The sequence below is a fragment of the Pogoniulus pusillus genome, chromosome Z, assembly GCF_015220805.1.
Source record: "Pogoniulus pusillus isolate bPogPus1 chromosome Z, bPogPus1.pri, whole genome shotgun sequence".
NCBI classification, from domain to species: Eukaryota; Metazoa; Chordata; class Aves; order Piciformes; family Lybiidae; genus Pogoniulus; species Pogoniulus pusillus.
In genome coordinates, this window is record NC_087309.1 from 41,322,812 (window position 1) to 41,340,964 (window position 18,153).

Genomic DNA, 18,153 nt, shown 5'->3' on the forward strand with positions numbered 1-18,153 from the left:
CGTGCCAGGGTCTGCCTTTACACCAGCTGAGTAGCAGATCCCTGATGCCACGTCTCTGCCCCTCCCCCCCCCCCAGCACCACATCTCCAGGTCCCAGAGATCAGCGCCCCTGGCTGGCTCAACCCAGGAGTGGCTTTGCTTCTCAGGGCACAGGTGAGTTGCTAACACGCTGGCCCCAGAGGAGAGGCATCTCACGAGCACAGAATCACAGAGTCATTCTGATTGGAAGAGACCTCTGAGATCCAGGAACCCAACCCTCAACCCAGCGCTGCCAGGGCACCACCAAACCAGGGCCCTCGGCACCACAGCCACACAGCTCAGAAACCCCTCCAGGGATGGGGACTCTGCCACTGCCCTGGGCAGCCTGGGCCAGGCCTTGACAACCCTCAAGGGGCAGAAATTGTTCCTCATGGGCAATCTCAACCTCCCCTGGGGCAGCTTGAGGCCATTTCCTCTTGTCCTGTCACTTGTTCCTTCTGAGCAGAGCCCAACCCCAACCTGGCTGCAGCCTCCTCTCAGGGAGCTGCAGAGAGCAATGAGGTCTTCCTCAGCCTCCTCTTCTCCACACTGAACACTCCCAGCTCCCTCAGCTGCTCCTCCCCAGACCTCTTCACCAGACTCTTCCCCGCCTGTTTTGCCCTTCTCTGGACCTGCTCCTGCTCCTTAAGGTCCTTCTGTGAGTGAGGGTCCCGGAACTGAGCCCAGCACTCAAGCTGTGGCCTCAGCAGTGCCCAGCACAGGATCACAATCCCTGCCCTGCTCCTGCTGCCTACGCCATTGCTGATCCAGCCCAGGAAGCTGTTCTGTGGTCACTGGGGTCATGCCCTCTATCTCGGGCAGCTCTTGTCTGGGCTGTCACAGTTGTGTGGTGCTGGCACTGCTGAGATCTTTTCTGCCAATACAGAGGCCACAGAGGGGTGTCAAACACCAGGGTACAGCCCAGGGTGGGATGGTGTCTGGGTGATGATGCTTCAGGAACAGTGAGGTCCCCTCAGTCTCCACCAAAAGATGACAGTAATAGGCTGAATGTGTTGGCAGCAAGAACCACCCATTGCTAGTCTCCATTTTACTTTCTTTCCTTGTTCCCCACAGGATGGGGGGGATCAGCCTCAACCTGGTCTCTGCTCAGGGGCTCTCAACTCTCCAGCATCCACAGACAGGGCTGTGTTGACCACATATCTTTACCAGCTCAGAGCAGGTTTTCATTACCACCTCTAAGGAACAGCATTAAGTTTCCATCAGCCCTGAAGCTGGACCTGTTCCCAGATCTTTCTTCCCAGTAAAGCAAAAATCATAGAATCCTGGAATGTTTGGGGCTGGAAGAAACCTTTGAAGGTCACCTAGCCCACGTTCCTGCTGTGAGGAAGGATGTTCCCAGACAGAGCAGGTTCTCAAGGGCCCATCAAGCCTGACCTGCAATGGCTGGCACCATGGGGCAGCCCCCAACTGTCTGGGCACCCTGGGCCAGGCTCTCCCCACCCACAGGGTCAAACCTTTCTCCCTTCTCTCCACACTCTTTGAGTCCAAACCATCCCCCTTTGGCCTATCACAACAGACCCTGCTTAAAAATCTGTCCCCAGCTTTCTGCTTGGCATTGAAAGGTCACCTGAAGGTTTCCCTGGAGACCCCAACTCTCCCAGCCTGGACTCACAGCAGAGGGCTTCCAGCCCTGCTAGCACTTCTATGGCCTTGTCTGGCCCTGCTCCACCAGGTCCCTGTCTGTGCTGAGGACTCCAGAGCTGCCCCAGCACTGCAGGGGAGGGGGGTTCAGCAAAGTGCAGCAGAGGGGCAGAATCCCCTCTCTGCCCTTTCTGACCACAAGCTTGTGACATCTACACTTCCTCTCTGCTCCTTGTTCTTATGAGCGGCAGACGATGTCAGCACCCAAAGGTCACCTTCATCACAGTGCTCACTGCACAACAGTGAGGCATGGCGAAGGTGGAGAAGCCAGAAGAGATGTCAGAAGCCAGCCAAGTCATCAGTGCCACCAGTTCACAGTTGGGATGTCCCTGCTGCTATCCACCAGCCAAGAATCCCTGCCCTTCTGCTCCTCACCACCACACTGGATGTTAGGAGGAAGTTGTTGCCAGAGAGAGTGATTGGCATTGGAATGGGCTGCCCAGGGAGGTGGTGGAGGCACCGTCCCTGGAGGTGTTCAAGAAAAGCCTGGATGAGACACTTAGTGCCATGATCTAGTTGACTGGACAGGGCTGGGGGATAGGTTGGATTGGATGATCTTGGAGGTCTCTTCCAACCTGGTTGATTTGATTCGATTCGATTCGATTCTATTCTATTCTATTCTATTCTATTCTATTCTATTCTATTCTATTCTATTCTATTCTATTCTACTTGACACCTTCTGCTCAGCAGAGCCATCCCTGCTCCCAGTGCCCCTCATCTTCTAGCAGGTCCATGACCCATCCCTGCCTTACTAACGGTTGCCCAGGCCTAGGAGGCACACGGGCATCAGAGTGTCTGGTGACATCATGGGGGAGTGAGACCACCTTGGCTATCCCTTGAGGGTCCACAACCTTTCTATAGAGCACCACACAAAAGTCCCTTAATGCATCTTCTGTGAGGAGGAGCTCACAGACCACCTTCCCCTTGGCTCCTCTCCATGGCATTGAGAAGAGCAGACTCAGCCTGGGGGCAGCTGCACAGCACAGCTCAGGCTGCCAGGACAGCCTCCAGTCTGAAAGATAATGGTCTTGGACCACATTCTCCTGTACCTGCTCAGTGCACAGGCAGAATAACAAGGTGGACAGGAGAGCAGGACAGACCTTGATACCATGCTCAGGTGGCCAAAAAGGGCACCAGCATGCTGGCCTGGGTCAGCAGTGGTGTGGGCAGCAGGAGCTGGGCAGGGATTGTGTCCCTGTGTACTGCTGGCACCACAGCTTGAGTGCTGCGTTCAGTTCTGGGCTACGCGGTCCCAGAGGGGCATTGAGGGACTGGAGCAGGTCCAGAGAAGAGCAACGGAGCTGGAGGAGGGTCTGCAGAAGAGGTCTGGGGAGGAACAGCTGAGGGAGCTGGGAGTGTTCAGTGTGGAGAAGAGGAGGCTGAGGGAGACCTCATTGCCCTCTGCAGCCCCCTGAGAGGAGGCTGCAGCCAGCTGGGGTTGGGCTCTGCTCAGAAGGAACAAGTGACAGGACAAGAGGAAATGGCCTCAAGCTGCCCCAGGGGAGGTTGAGGTTGCCCATGAGGAACAATTCCTGCCCCTTGAGGGTTGTCAGGGCCTGGCCCAGGCTGCTGAGGGCAGTGGCAGAGTCCCCATCCCTGGAGGGGTTTCTGAGCTGTGTGGCTGTGGTGCCGAGGGCCCTGGTTTGGTGGTGCCCTGGCAGCGCTGGGTTGAGGGTTGGGTTCCTGGATCTCAGAGGTCTCCTCTGTCCAAATCAGCTCCATGATGCCGCCGCTCCGTGACCCCCCTCAGGACTACTGTCCCAGGGTCTTCAGAGGAGTCCCCTGCCCATCTTCCCCGTGCCCCACGCCAGGGGAGCGAGGCCCGTGGCGAGCTGCGCCCAGGGGCAGGCAGGTCAGAGGCGAGGACAAACCTCGGGGGTCGCCGTCCCGGCGCTGCCCTCCGCAACCTGCGGGCCGGCGGAGCCGCTCCGCTCCGCTCGGCTCCGCTCGGTCCCGTCCCGGCGCACCGCCGGCAGCCGCCGCCGCCTCCCCCGCGCTGCCGCAGGGCTGCGGGCGGGCACGGGCTGACATCTCTCATTGTTCCACCCGCTCCTGCCGCCTCTCCTCCCCCACTATCCCCGCTGCCCTCCTCCCCGCACCGCACAGACACACATCGTGGACCCTCTCTGGGGGATGCTCCGGTGCCTGTCAGGCTGAGGCTTCCAATTCTCTGTTTTTTATGCCTCAGTGGTCAGGGTGTCAAGCTCCTGCAGTACAGACCAGCCAGGAGCTCGAGGAGTCACTGAGCACCATCAGCTCGGTGACAGTATTGCTTGCTTCTTAACATACTCTGCATATCCATCAGCCCTGCTGGGCGGAGAGGAGGGGGGCAGGCGGCAGAAGGAGAGAAAAGAAACAGGAGAGAGGGGAGGGACAGAGGAGAAGTGGGGGAGAAACATCTCCAGCCCTGCTACAACCGCGGCACACTGGGGCAGACAAATGGCAGAGACACCAAGCGAGGCTGGGCCAGCTGAGCCAGCACTGCCCGAGTGTCACCAGGTGTGATGAGGTCCACCGCAGAGTCACAGAATGGGTTGGATTGGAAGGCACCTTCAAGACCACCCAGTTCCAACCCCCCCTGCCATGGGCAGGGACAACTCCCACCAGCCCACGTTGTTCAAGGCCTCACACAACCTGGCTTTGAACACCTCCAGGGAGGGGACATCCACAGCCTCCTTGGGCAACTTGTACCAGTGTCTCTACACCCTCAATCTCAACAATTTCTTCCTCATCTCCAGTCTCAACCTCCTGTCTCCCAGCTCAGAACCATTGTCCCTCACCCTGGCACTCCCAGCCCTTGTCTGAAGTCCCTCCTCAGCTTTCCTGGAGCCCCTTCAGGTACTGCAGGGCCGCTCTAAGGTCTCCCTGGAGCCTTCTCTTCTCCAGGCTGCACAGCCCCATCTCTTAGCTACATTTTTTTACAGCACTGCTCATCCCTCAGTCCCCTCAAAGTCACCAGAAAGCAGTGACCTGGGGACATGCAAGCATGTGGCACACAGTGCACCATGAGGAAGGGTGGCAGTGGGACCACCTGCCCTGTCTGTGGAACTGTGAGTCCTTTCCTTAGCAATTCCATCACCAAGACACAAAGGCACCAAACCAAGAGCTTCAGTTGGAGTGAGCCCACCTCTGATCACAGGCTTGGCTCCATGCTGCTGAGACTGATGGAGATGCCCCATGCCTGGAACCATCCCAGGTCAGGCTGTTTGGGGCTCTGAGCTGGGGATGATCCTGCTGACCACAGTGGGTTGGACTGTCCAACCTGCAGGGTTCCCTTCCAACTCAAACCAGCCTGGGGTTCTGTGCTGGTTGCTTTATGTGGCTGTGGCCCAAAAGCAGTCAGACTCTGGTGGTGTGGGGAAGGAAGGGAGAATGACTCCAGGAATCCTGCTGCTACAAGCCCTGGGGGCTGTAGGCAGAGCCTGATGGTGGTGGATGGACCCCTGCTGCTGGCAAAGCAACGTTCTCCATTCCACAGCACCTTCTCCAGGGACTACCAACTCATGCCTACCTGTCTTTGTGGGCTCGAGGTGGGCATCCTGCAAGCTGTCTTTTAATGTGCACAGAAACTGAAGACTGATTTTCACCACCTCAGAAAACAGGAGTCACAGAGTCCTAGACAGGTCTGGGTTGGAAAGAACCTTACAATCTCATCCAGACCAATCCCCTGCAGCCAGCAGGAACATCCCTAACCACAGCAGGCTGCTCACAGACACAACTTGACCTGCAAAGGTGCCAGCCATGGGGCACCTCCCACGTCTCAGGGCACCCTGGGCCAGGCTCTCTCCACCCTCAGGGTCAAACCTTTCTCCCTTCTCTCCACTCTCAATCTCCCTCTTTGAGTCCAAACCCTCCCCCCTTGGCCTGTCACAACAGACCCTGCTCAAAAGCCTGTCCCCAGCTTTCTGCTGGGCCCCTTTAGGCACTGCAAGGCCACCAGAAGGTGTTCCTGGAGCCTTCTCCTCTGCAGGCTGAACACCCCCAACTCTCCCAGCCTGGCCTCACAGCAGAGGGCTTCCAGCCCTGCCAGCCCTGCTGTGACCTCCTCTGGCCCTGCTCTACCAGGTCCCTGTCTGTGCTGTGCTGAGGGCTCCAGAGCTGTCCCAGCACTGCAGGGGAGCTCTCAGCCGAGACCTCTGTCCTTTATGGTGCCCTTGCCTCGGCAGTGGCATTAGAGAGCTGCCCATAAAGTGGGTGGGGAAGGATGCAAGTACCTCCATGTTTGCCTGTGGACTTGGGGCAGAGTGTGATGGACACCTTCCTGCTCTGCTGAAAGCAAAGGGATGTTGCAGGTGCTCAAATCAAGTTCGGCTCTGATGCAAACACATCCAGCCCAGGTGTGCAAACCTCCCAGGCTGGAGAACACCTGAGCACTGTCACTGCACGGTCACTGCACAGCACACCCAGCTGAGGTCCCGCTAAGTGGCACAGCTGGACTGGACCTGTCCTTTAGCCTTGCCTCTTTAGCACCATGTGTCACTGGACATCAGCAGAAGCCAGCAGCCTGCTTGTCAACCAGCTGCTGGTGCCCTTGGGCCACAATGAAAGCCTCGAACCAGCACAGCAAATGAGTCTTCTGTGTGACCTCCAATGTGCTGCTCTGGCCCCCCACAGTCTCAGAAGGCTTCATGATCAGAAGCTCCTGAGCCAGCAGAGCTCCACCAGAGCCAGCTATGTGAAAGCAGAGGTGTGGTTGGACCCTCCCACTGCATCTGCTCAGATACCAGGCTTCTGAACACAGATAGGGGTGAGGGAGAAACGTGGGTGAGCAGCTGTGTCTGCATGGTGGCTGCAGAAATAGAACACGAGGGGACACAGCGTGCAGGTGACACAACAGGAGGGGGACAACACATCTTCCTCCCTGCGACCACTGCACTGCCACCCACCAGGGATAGCCACCACCACCCCACATGGGTGCCGCCGAAGCTCCAGTTCACAGTGCAACAGCCCTGCAGCAGAAGGGGAAGCTGCTGCCTGAGTGCTGCTGGTGGCAGGACAAGTGAGGACACATGCACCCATGCTGGCCCAGTGGTGGGCCGAATCTGGCTTGTGGCTGGAAGGAGAAAAAGAAATCTTTCCCAAGAGGATGAAAAAGCCATTTGGAAAAGCTCTTCAAGGAGCAGCTTTAAAGGAGGAAGTGGCTCTTCCAAACACTTGAGGTCCTTGGCATAGATATGGCAGGATGCTGGCCAGCAGGATCAGAGAGGTTCTGCTCCTCTACTCTGCCCTAATCAGGCCACATATAGAGTACTGGGTCCAGCTCTGGGCTCCCCACTTCAGGAGACAGGAAACTGCTGGAAAGAGTCCAGGACAGGCTACAAAGCTGCTGAGGGTCCTGGAGCAGCACTGTGAGGAGCAAAGGCTGAGAGCCATGGGGCTGAGATCCTGGAGAGTAGCAGCGCCAGAGGGATCTGATCAATGCTTAGCAAGAGCTAAAGGGGCTGTGGGGGGCAAGAGGATGTGGCCAGACTCTGCTCAAAGTGCCCAGAGACAGGACAAGGGGCAAGGGGCACAAACTGGAGCCCAGGAGGTTGCATTTGAGCAGGAGGAGCAACAAACAACTTGTTTGTTGTGAGGGTGCTGGAGGGCTGGAGCAGGCTGCCCAGGGAGGTGGTGGAGTTTCCTTGTCTGGAGAGCTTCCAACCCCACCCTGGCCATTGTGCTCCTGAGGAAGCTGCTGTGGATGCCCTGCTGGAGCAGGGGGTTGGACTGGTATTCTCCAGAGGTCCCTTCCAGCCCCACCATCCTGGGCTGCTGCATGGTTGTGTGGGGACTCTGTGGACCCTCTCACCCAGGACTGCACCATTAATTCCCCCAGGAGACAAGTGAACAAAGCTTCAGTGCATGGAAAAGGGGAAATGTTTCTGTCTTAGGCAGTGCAATTAATGTCATGCAGCTGATTAGGTAGTGTCCATACTGCTGGTGGAAGGAACATCCAGGAAGTGTGGGGGTAGTTGTTGATTGTGGTGGTCGCCATGGGCAGCACCTCGACTCGCAGATCAGCACTGCCTCCTGCCGACCTCAGCCTGCAGCCAAACACCTGCTGGTTGAAGCTCTTCTCTCTCCAGAAAGCAAGGGGAGCAACCTGCCAGCTGGAACCTTGAGATGCTTCCACACCCTTCAGCTGCCTTCAGACACTACCAGAGCAACCTGCCTGCATGGGGCCAGAGGAACGCTGAGGACAAAGCCCAGTCATGAGCAAGGGCAGGACATCTGCTTCACCAGCAGGTACAGAAACACAGAACCCAGCCCAACCCCCTGCAGCCACCAGGAACATCCCTAACCAGAGCAGGCTGCTCACAGCCACAACCTGACCTGCAAAGGTGCCAGCCATGGGGCATCTCCCACATCTCTGGGCACCCTGGGCCAGGCTCTCCCCACCCTCAAGGTCAAACCTTTCTCCCTTGTCTCCACTCTCAATCTCTCCCTTTGAGTCCAAACCCTCCCCCCTTGGCCTGTCACAACAGACCCTGCTCAAAAGCCTGTCCCCAGCTTTCTGCTGGGCCCCTTTAGGCACTGCAAGGCCACCAGAAGGTGTTCCTGGAGCCTTCTCCTCTGCAGGCTGAACACCCTCAACTCTCCCAGCCTGGCCTCACAGCAGAGGCCTTCCAGCCCTGCCAGCACTGCTGTGGCCTCCTCTGGTCCTGCTCCACCAGGTCCCTGTCTATGCTGTGCTGAGGACTCCAGAGCTGGCCCCAACGCTCCAAACTGATTATTACCTGTGACCGTTCCTGCCATACCTCACACTCTCCAGGAGGACTTTCACCCATGTCTGTCCCATCTAATGGCCACTGATTAAACCTTCAATCAGTGGTCCAGGTACAGCCATCCCAGAACTGTTGACATGTGTGATGTCAACATGATATACAAAAAAGGTGGTCAGAGACTGGCACAGGCTGCCCAGGGAGGTGGTGCAGTCCCCATTCCAGCAGGTGTTCCAGAAAGGTGTGGCCATGGCACTTGGGGCCATGGTTTAGTGGTCATGGTGGAGTTGGATTGGTGGCTGCACTGGGTGGTCTTGGAGGGCTTTTCCAACCCAAGCAACTCTGTGATCAGTCCCCATGTTGGCTAATTTTCCCTGCAGATCAGCCAAGCAGAAGCAGCTCATTGCAGCAAAGCACTCGGTCACATCCCCACCATGTCCCTCCAAAGTGACCAAGTCCCACCAGTTGACTTCTAATGAAGGTTGTAAATCATCTGATGATCACACAGAGTTGGCAGCATTTCCTGGCACTCTCCAGGCCCTGCTCTGGGAAGCACAGTTCCATTTTTAAGGCTTCCCAGTCGGTTGTGCTTTGTTTTTTTGGTGAGCAAAGCAGCGAGACGCAGTTTTGTTGCACCACCACCACCACCTCATTTCCCAGGCACAGGAGCCCTGTCCATGACTAACGAGTTGTGGGTTAAGGTGGACGTGGCTTGCTGTGAAGTCCCTGCACTCTTCTCGACCCGTGCTGCCTGCCATGAAATTTTAATGCTGCTGCTGACATCTTTATGAAGGGCCTGGCCCGGCCCTCGCAGGGTGGCAGTGAGATTTACACCTGCAATTAGAGCGGCATGGGGGCCAGCTGGGCACCCCCCAGCCTGCACACACAGCCCCCCAGCTTGGCTGCAGCACAGGCTGCTGCTGCCACGCAGCCACCTGCTGCAGCTGCCTGAGCGTGCATCCATCTCCCCTTGCCACAGCACCACTGCCCAGCCCAGCTGCACGCAGGATGGCATGGCAGCTATCCACTGGCAGGGAGTTAGGATGCTGCAGTGGTTTGGGTTAGAAGAGCCCTCTGAGATCATCCACCGCAGACACCAACCCAACCCCACCGTGGCCACTAAACCATGGCCCCGAGGGGCATTGCCACACCTTTCTGGAATACCTCCAGGCACTGGGGACTCCACCATCTCCCTGGGCAGCCTCTTCCAATCTCTGACCACTCTTGCAGCACCGAAATTGCTCCTCATGACCAACCCAACCTCTCCTGGCACCATTTCAGGCCACTTTCTCTCTATCACCTTAGACTAGGTAGAAGAGCACAAACCCCACTGGGCTGCAGCCTCCTCTCAGGGAGCTGTAGAGAGCAATGAGATCTGACTCAGCCTCCTCTTCTCCACACTGAACACCCACAGCTCCCTCAGTAGCTCCTCCCCAGACCTCTTCTCCAGACCCTTCCCCAGCCCTGTTGCACTTCTGCACCTGCTCCAGCCCCTCAATGTCCTTCTGTGAGTGAGTGGCACAAAACTGAACCCAGGATTCCAGGTGTGGCATTATCCTTCCCTCTTCCTGCTCCTCACTGCAGAGTGAGCTGCCCCCACTACCAGACACCAGCACACAGAGAGCTCCATTTCATCCCTGCCCAGGGGAGGAGAGGGGCATGGAGTGGGAAAGGGGCTTGGAGTGGATGAAGGACCTGGCAAGGGCAAGGGACATGGAGTGCCCTCCATCCACACAGGATGTCACTTGGCCCAACCTCTTGTGTCCAGGCACTCCTGATCTCCACACCTGTAACACAGCAGCTGCGTTGGAAGGCACCATTTCATCCTCTCTGGCCTGGACCAGCTGCAGGATAAATACTCCTATCTCACAGAAATAGCAATTCTACAGTAGGGTCTCACACGAAGTAGGTGTTAAAAGGGCCAAGAGGGCTCAAGAGATTAGATTCTCCAAGATATATAATCACAGAACAGTTTGGATTGGAAGAGACCTTTAAGATGACCAAGACCAACCCTTAACCCAGCACTGCAAGGGCACCACCAAACTATGGCACTCAGCACCACAGCTACACAGCTTTAAAAGCCTTGCAGGGTTGGGGACTCCACCACTACCCTGGGCCAGGCCTTGACAACCCTGAAGGGGAAGAAATTGTTCCTCATGGCCAGTCTTAACCTGCCCTGGGGCAATTCCAGGCCATTCCTCTTGTCCTGTCCTTATTCCTTGGCAGAAGAGCACAACCCCCACCTGACTGCAGCATTCCCTCAGGGAGCTGCAGAGAGCAATGAAGTCTCCCTTTGACCTCCTCTTCTTCACACTAGACACTTCTAGGTCCCTCAGCTGCTCCTCCTCAGCTTTACTGGGCCTGCTCCCACCCCTCAATGCCTCTCTTGGAATGAACTAAACCCAGCAGTCGAGGTGCAGCTTGCCAGTGAGGGGTAGAGGGGGAACAGTCCCTCCCTGGGCCTGCTAGCCACCCTGTTGCTGATGGTGGTGAGGCTGCTGCTGCCTTTGGTTCATGTGAAGAACTCCCTCTCCATGGCTCGCCCTGGCTGCAGTTTCAGCCCTGGTGGTGATAATGTCAGGTGCAGTTACCTGCAGGAATTACACAGCCATTTAGCCACCGGGGGAAGTGGATCTAACGTTCTGAGCCATAATCACATCGCCTCAGTCTGGCACTCATCGAGGCTGGAAATGAAGCGTTTTTGGAGACCTGATAAAAGGTCCTCAGCTGTTGACACTGAAGAGGCTTCAATTACACTCACAGGCAGGAGAGAGCAGAGTGAAAGTGCATGGCTGAGGGAGCATGCTCCCAGCACTTGCTGCTGTCCCCAGCCTGGGACACCCCAGGGAGGATCTGACCAATGTCCATAAATATCTGAGAGGGGTGGGTCAGGATGAAGGTGCCAGGCTCTTTCCAGTGATGCCCACTGATAGGACAAGGAACAATGGGGACAAATTGGAATCCAGGAAGTTCCACCTCGACAGGAGAAAGGTCTTTGTCATGAGGGTGCTGGAGGCTCGGAGCAGGCTGCCCAGAGAGGTTGTGGAGTCCCCTTATCTGGAGAGTTTCCAGACCCACCTGGATGTGTTGCTGTGTGACCTTGCCTGAGTGATTCTGCTCTGGCAGGGCAGTTGGGCTGGGTGATCTGCAGAGTTCCCCTCCAACTCCTAACGTTCTGTGATCTGTCAGACCACACAGGGACCAGCACTGGCTCAGCAGGGACCTGGCCAGCAGCTTCCAACACACCAGGCAATGGCCAAGTCCTGCCTTTCTGCTCCTTGGACAAATGGATAAGTATCCCATCCTCGTTTAAACCTCCTGCATGGAGGATGAACTGGTCTACACCTCAGCATCTACAAGATACAGCATCCCCATCCTGGGAACCATTCCAAATCAGGATGTCTGGGGCTCTGAGCAACCTGCTCTAGCTGGGGATGTCCCTGCTGGCTGCAGGGAGGTTGGGCTAGATGACGTTTGAGGGTCCCTTCCCAACTCAAAACATTCCATGGTTTTGTGACTGTATCTGAGTCCTTCATGCCTACAAGAATAGCTTCTTGGCTGGACTCCAGGCTTCAGCACCCTTAGACCAGGGCTTACGTCGGGTCTGTTTTTTTCCTGTCTGTTTCCTCCTGTCACCACAGGGAGCTTGTGCAAGTGCTGGGATACAGAGGAACAGCCCCAGCAGAGATGTCACTTCTCCTTTCTGACACCAAACACAATGCAAATGAAGGCCTGAGTGACAGAAGACAGATAATTTCCCACTTGATTTCCACAGCACAGCCTTGGTTTTACACCACCTCCACGTTAGGCTCATCCTTTTAATGCAGAGGGAAAACTTGTCAGCCAACCTCGGGTCAACCTGTGGGAGCGCAGCAGCTCAGCCCTGCAGCCGGACAGGTGCTAGTGAGAAAAGGTTTTTCCAGGAAAATCTGCTTCCAAATTGTGTCTGAAGCTGCTGAGCCTGAACAGATCCATCTGGAGCAGCCCAAAAATGAAGCTGAGGAAGAGAATGTGGTGGGAAGGAATGGTGCATGGTGTGTCCCCTCCCATGAGGAGTGGACACTGTGTCTGCCATGGCACACAGTGTGGGCGGGTTGGAAGGGACCTTCAGAGGTCATCTAGTCCAGAGATTCAGAGAAGGGGTTGGGCTGGATTGGAAGGGACCTTGAAGATCATCTAGTGCCAATTCCCTGCCATGAGCAGGGACACCTCTCACTAGCCCAGGTTGCTCAAGGCACTCATAGAATGAGTTAGATTGGAAGGGACCTTGAAGATCATCCAGTTCCAAGCCTCTGCCATGGGCAAACCCATGGCAGAGGGCTTGGAATTGGATGATCTTCAACCTTCCATTAGCCCAGGGTGCTCCAGGCCTCATCCAGCCTGGCTTTGAACACCTCCAGGGAAGAGACATCCACAGCCTCCCTGGGCAGCCTGCTCCAGTGTCTCCCCATCCTCACTGCCAAGAATTTCTTCCTCATCTTCAGTCTCAATCTGCCCTGTTCAAGCTTCGCCCTTCCTGCAGTGAGCAGGGGCATTTTACAGCAGATCAGGTTGCTCTTAGCATCCCCTCAGAAGACCCCACAGCTCCCCACACATCCCATATGCACAGGGTACAGATCCACAGGACCAGGCTTGTTGACGAGGACTGCCATGATGCTTAGTGACTGGAATAAACACACAAGTCTGAAGACCAGACAGACTGGGCTGAGGCAGCTCCTTCATGCTGGTAGCAGGAAGGGCAGACAGGACATCATCATCACCATATCGCCTCTCACCAGCACAACCAGCAGCCCTTTTCCTACTGATGGAATCTCCTCCACCTGCTGCTAGACACTCAGAAGGGCCTGAGTGTTGCTGTCACAGAATCACACAGCTGTGCTGATTGGAAAAGACCTTTAAGGCAGTTGAGTCCAACCCTTACCCTGGCACTGCCAGGGCACCACCAAACCAGGGCCCTCAGCACCACAGCTACACAGCTTTGAAACCCCTCTAGGGATTGGGATTCTGCCACTGCCCTGGGCAGCCTGGACCAGGCCCTGACAACCCTCAAGGGGCAGAAATTGTTCCTCATGGCCAACCTCAACCTCCCCTGGGGCAGCTTGAGGCCATTTCCTCTTGTCCTGTCACTTGTTCTGAGCAGAGCCTAACCCCAACCTGGCTGCAGCCTCCTCTCAGGGAGCTGCAGAGAGCAGTGAGGTCTCCCTCAGCCTCGTCTTCTCCACACTGAACACCCCCCACTCCCTCAGCTGCTCCTCCCCAGACCTCTTCTACAGACCCTTCCCCACATGTTTTGCCCTTCTCTGGACCTGCTCCAGACCCTCAATGTTTTTCTGTGAGTCAGAGCCCCAGAACTGAGCCCAGAACTCAAGCTGTGGCCTCAGCAGTGCCCAGCACAGGGGCACAATCCCTGCCCTGCTCCTGCTGCCCACACCATTGCTGATCCAGCCCTGGATGCAGGTGCCCTTCTTGGCCACCTGAGCACTGCTGGCTCATCTCCATCTGCTGTCACCCAGCACCCCCAGGGCTTTTTCTTCCGGACACTTTCCAGCCAGTTTGCCTCATGCCTGTTGTGCCTTTCCTTCTGGAGCCCTGTTCAGGACTTCTGGCTTGGCCATGGTACAGTAGCTAGTAGAGCACCTTTGCAGATGCTGTGGTGACCAAAGCCCTGTGTAGCTGGCATCAGAGGGATGATGTCCAGAAGGCCACCAGGGCAGTGATTATGCCCTGATGCTGGGTACTGCTGAGGCTACACCTCAAATATTTGGTCCAGCTTTGGGTTTCTCACTCCCAGAAAGACACTGAGGAGCTGGAGCAGGTCCAGAGATGGGGAAGGGTCTGAAGAAGAGGGCTGGGGAGGAGCAGCTGAGGGAGCTGGGAGTGTTTAGTGAGGGAAGGGGAGGCTGAGGGAGACATCACTGCTCTCTACAGCTCCCTGAGAGGAGGCTGCAGCCAGGTGGGGGTTGGGCTCTGCTCCCTAATCTCAGGTGATAGAAGGAGAGGAACTGGCCTGAAATGGTGCCAAAGGAGGCTGAGGTTGGCCATGAGGAACAATTTCAATGCTTCAAGAGTGTTCAGGGATTGGAAGAGGCTGCCCAGGGAGATGGTGGAGTCCCAGTGCCTGGAGATGGTCCAGAAACATGTGGCCACGGCACCTGGGTTTAGTGGCCATGATGGGGTTGGGATGGGTGATCTCAGAGGGCTTTTCCAGCCCAAACAGTTCTGTGTTTCAATGATTGTAAGGCTCGTCTGCTGCAGCCCCAGGCCCAGCAACATCCCGAGGCGGGCAGAGGGTGTCTTGAGCAGCGCGGTGCGGCGGGGAACGCCCCCGGACCCCCGTCCCCCGGGCAGCGCTGCGGCCGGCTGACGCCGCTTGATGGCTTTGACTGAAGGTAGCCAAACTGTCACTCAGGAGGTGCCCCCTCGGTACCTCTTCTGGCTGGATCTAGCGGAGGGTGGGCTCTCCTGAGCTGCTGTCAGGGATTTCACGGAGGAGAGCTGAGCGGGCGCTGACAGCTCGCCGAATTAGGGCTATTTGCATGCTAATTTCCAGGCAGCTTAACTGGCTGGCGGAGCCGGAGCCAGGAGCAGCCCCTGCGCCTCTGGAACAATGCTTGACTGATCTAGCTGCGTTAACGAGCAAATTATGGTAATTTTGTTATTACAAATGCATAGAAATTTCCAAAGGCTGGAGCAATACAATATGTTTTCTCTCCTCCTCCTCCTCCTCGCTCCTCCGCACCGACCCTTTTGTTTATACACACTCCGCCTTGCTTACTCGTGTTCGGAGGTGCACGGGGGTCCCACCTCGGGGGAGCTGCGGGTGGAGAAGAGGGGAGCAGCTCTGGGGTGCTGGGGAGCACAGAAGAGGCTACCTTTGACCGCAGAAGGGACCAGCTTTGGGGTTCTGGAGAGCACAGAGGGAACCTTGACCACAGAAGGGACCAGCTTTGGGGTGCTGGGGACCATAGAGGGACCACCTTTCACCACAGAGGGGACAAGCTTGGATGATAGAAGGGACAACCTTTGGGATGCTGCTGAGCACTGGGAGGACCACCTTTGACCAGAGCGGGAGCCAGCTTTGGGATGTCGGAGAGCACCTCCGCAGCTGGTGTAAAGCAGCAGAGAGCATCATCAGGCAGGGGTCAGGACTAATTGACCCCAGCTGAGGATCAGGTCCTCAGGAGGAAGGTGGGTATGGGAAGAGCAGCCCCCGGCCCGGGCTGACAGCTTCCCGAGGTTTCACCCTCCTGCCCTCTCCGGCACCATTTCTAAATCAATTTAATGCAATAATATCTGACAACATCCTCTTGGAAACAACATAAATTTTATCCAGAGCGTGGTAATTGCATTCCTGAGAGATGGGACACCCAAACCTTTCTGCAGGCTTCCAGGGTGCTGGCGGACCACCCCTGCACCGCCCTCTCCACACACACAGCCCCCTGCTTAACGCCTCTGTCGTTAAGGCAGTCGTTTTGCCAGCCCATTTGCAGCCTGCCGTTGCCCCCAGGGTGGTTCGGTGGTGGCACAACCCTTGCCCCACCACATCTCAGACGGCTTCCGTGGGATTAGTCTTTGCGGTGGAAGTTGTGCATGCTTTTCATAGGTCCGTGGAATGGTTTGGGTTGGAAGGCACCTTAAAGATCATCCAGTTCCCAGGCCCCTGCCTCCAGGGATCGGGAACTGGATGACCTTTAAGGTCTTTTTGTGTGCATCCTATTTGGCTTTAGGTCTTTTCACTTGGCCACCACAGCAGCACTGCCCTAGAAGACCCAGGTTTCTGCTTAGGTCAGAGGAGGACCCAGTTCTGGCTGTGTCATCTGTATCCTCTGTCACACACACAGACACACACATGCTGTGACCCACTTTCTCTGCCCTTGTTTTCAGCTGCCTCACCTTCCAGCAGAGAACACAGAGTGGCTTGAGTTGGAGAAGACCTCCAGGCTCACCCAGTCCAATCTTCAACCCAACCCCACCATGGCCACTAAAGCATGGCCCCAAGGGCCATGGACACACGTTTCTGGAACACCTCCAGGCATGGTGACTCCACCATCTCCCTGGGCAGCCAGTACCAATCCCTGACCACTCTTGCAGCACAGAAATTGTTCCTCATGGCCAACCTGACCCTCCCCTGGCACAGTTTCAGGCTGTAGTCACTACTGCACCTCAGGAGAACATGAAACACTATCACAAAGCTTTGTGAGAGCCACCACGAGGAACCTGAGCACACAGAAGTCACAGAATCACAGAAAACATCTTCGGTTAGAAGAGACTCTCAAACTCATCCAGTCCAACCCTCAACTCTGCACTGCAAGGTCACCACTAAATCCTGTCCCTAACCACCAGCTCCACAGGCTGCTTGAAGACCTCCAGGCATGGTGATTCCACCACTACCCTGGGCAGCCTGTTCCAATGCTTGAGAACCATTCTAGTGAAGAAAATTAGCTGTGAATGAAGTCTTCAGTGTGCCAGGAGGGACCAAACCCCAACAACCACTGCAGGCTTTGCTTGCCCATACCTGAAGGGGTCCTACAGGAAGGCTGCAGAGGGACTTTTCCTAAGGGTGTCTGGAGACAGGACAAGGAGGAATGGTTTGAAGCTGAGGCAGAGCAGGGTCAGACTGGAACTGAGGAAGAAGTTCTTCAGTGTAAGGGTGTCGAGACTCTGGAACAGGCTGCCCAGAGAGGCTGTGAATGCCTTCTGTCTGGGGGTGCTGAGGGCCAGGCTGGATGAGGCCTTAAGCAGCTGAGACTAGCTGAGAGGTGTCCCTGGGCATGGTGGGGAGGTTGGAGGAGATGAGCTCTGAGGTCCTTTCCAACCTGAGCCATGCTAGGGTTCTATGTTTTGCATCACAGGCTCACCTCCTCCTGCTCAGCACCGTAGGACCAGCACCCTCTGCAGACAAAAAACGCCTGGTGACAACCTTGCTGGTTTTAATGCTTTTCTTCCCCAAGCCTGGCTCTGAATGTCACTGTTTGCAGGGCCCTTTAGCCGGGTAATTGCACACAGACTTCACACCAAGGAAATTCATTTGTTCAGGGTCACTGCATGGTTTTTCATTAAAAACAAATTACTGGTGCTGGGGAAGGACATCTGGGCCTCCAGAGCCCTACTAATGGCTGCATTCTCAGCACCACCACCCCTCTGGACACGCCACCCTTTGCTGTCACCCAGGGTGCTGGGCTGGCCAAGGGAACAGGCTGTGTGGCAGTCCCAGGAAGAGGAGAAAGGGCAGTGGCATGTGGGATCCATCCTCAAGGGTAGAGAGAGGGAAAGGAAGGACACAGACACTGCTGTCCCAGCACCTCCACACAGGAGCAGGAGGAAGTCTCCAAGTGAGCATGAGCAGATCCTTCATCCAGCTGAGCTCAGACACCCTGAGTCTGGTGGTGAGAGCAAGCAGGTCACAGAATCACAGGATCACAGAATGGGGTTGGAAGGGACCTCTAGAGATCATCAGGTCCAACTCCTTCAATGATCTCTAGAGGTCCCTTCCAATCCCTCACACTCTGACCCTGTGATTACCCAGGGCAGATCACAGGAACACATCCAATGGGTCTGGAAAATCTCCAGAGAAGGAGACTCCACAACCTCTCTCTGCAGCCTGCTCCAACTCTCCAGCACCTTTACATCAAACAAGTTTTTCCTCCTGTTCAGGTGGAACCTTCTGGGGTCCAGTTTGTGCCCCTTGCTCTGTGTCCTGTCCCTGGGCACCACCAAAAAGGACTGGCACCTTCTTCTGGACACCCACCCCTCAGACAGAGAGATAATG

At 56.2% G+C, this 18,153-nt stretch overlaps 1 protein-coding gene across 7 annotated transcripts in view; it reads right to left on the reverse strand.

Annotated features, from left to right (window-relative positions):
• Positions 1–18,153, reverse strand: part of PAX5 (paired box 5) — a 148,502-nt gene that overhangs the window by 8,777 nt on the left and 121,572 nt on the right. The window lies entirely within an intron of this gene.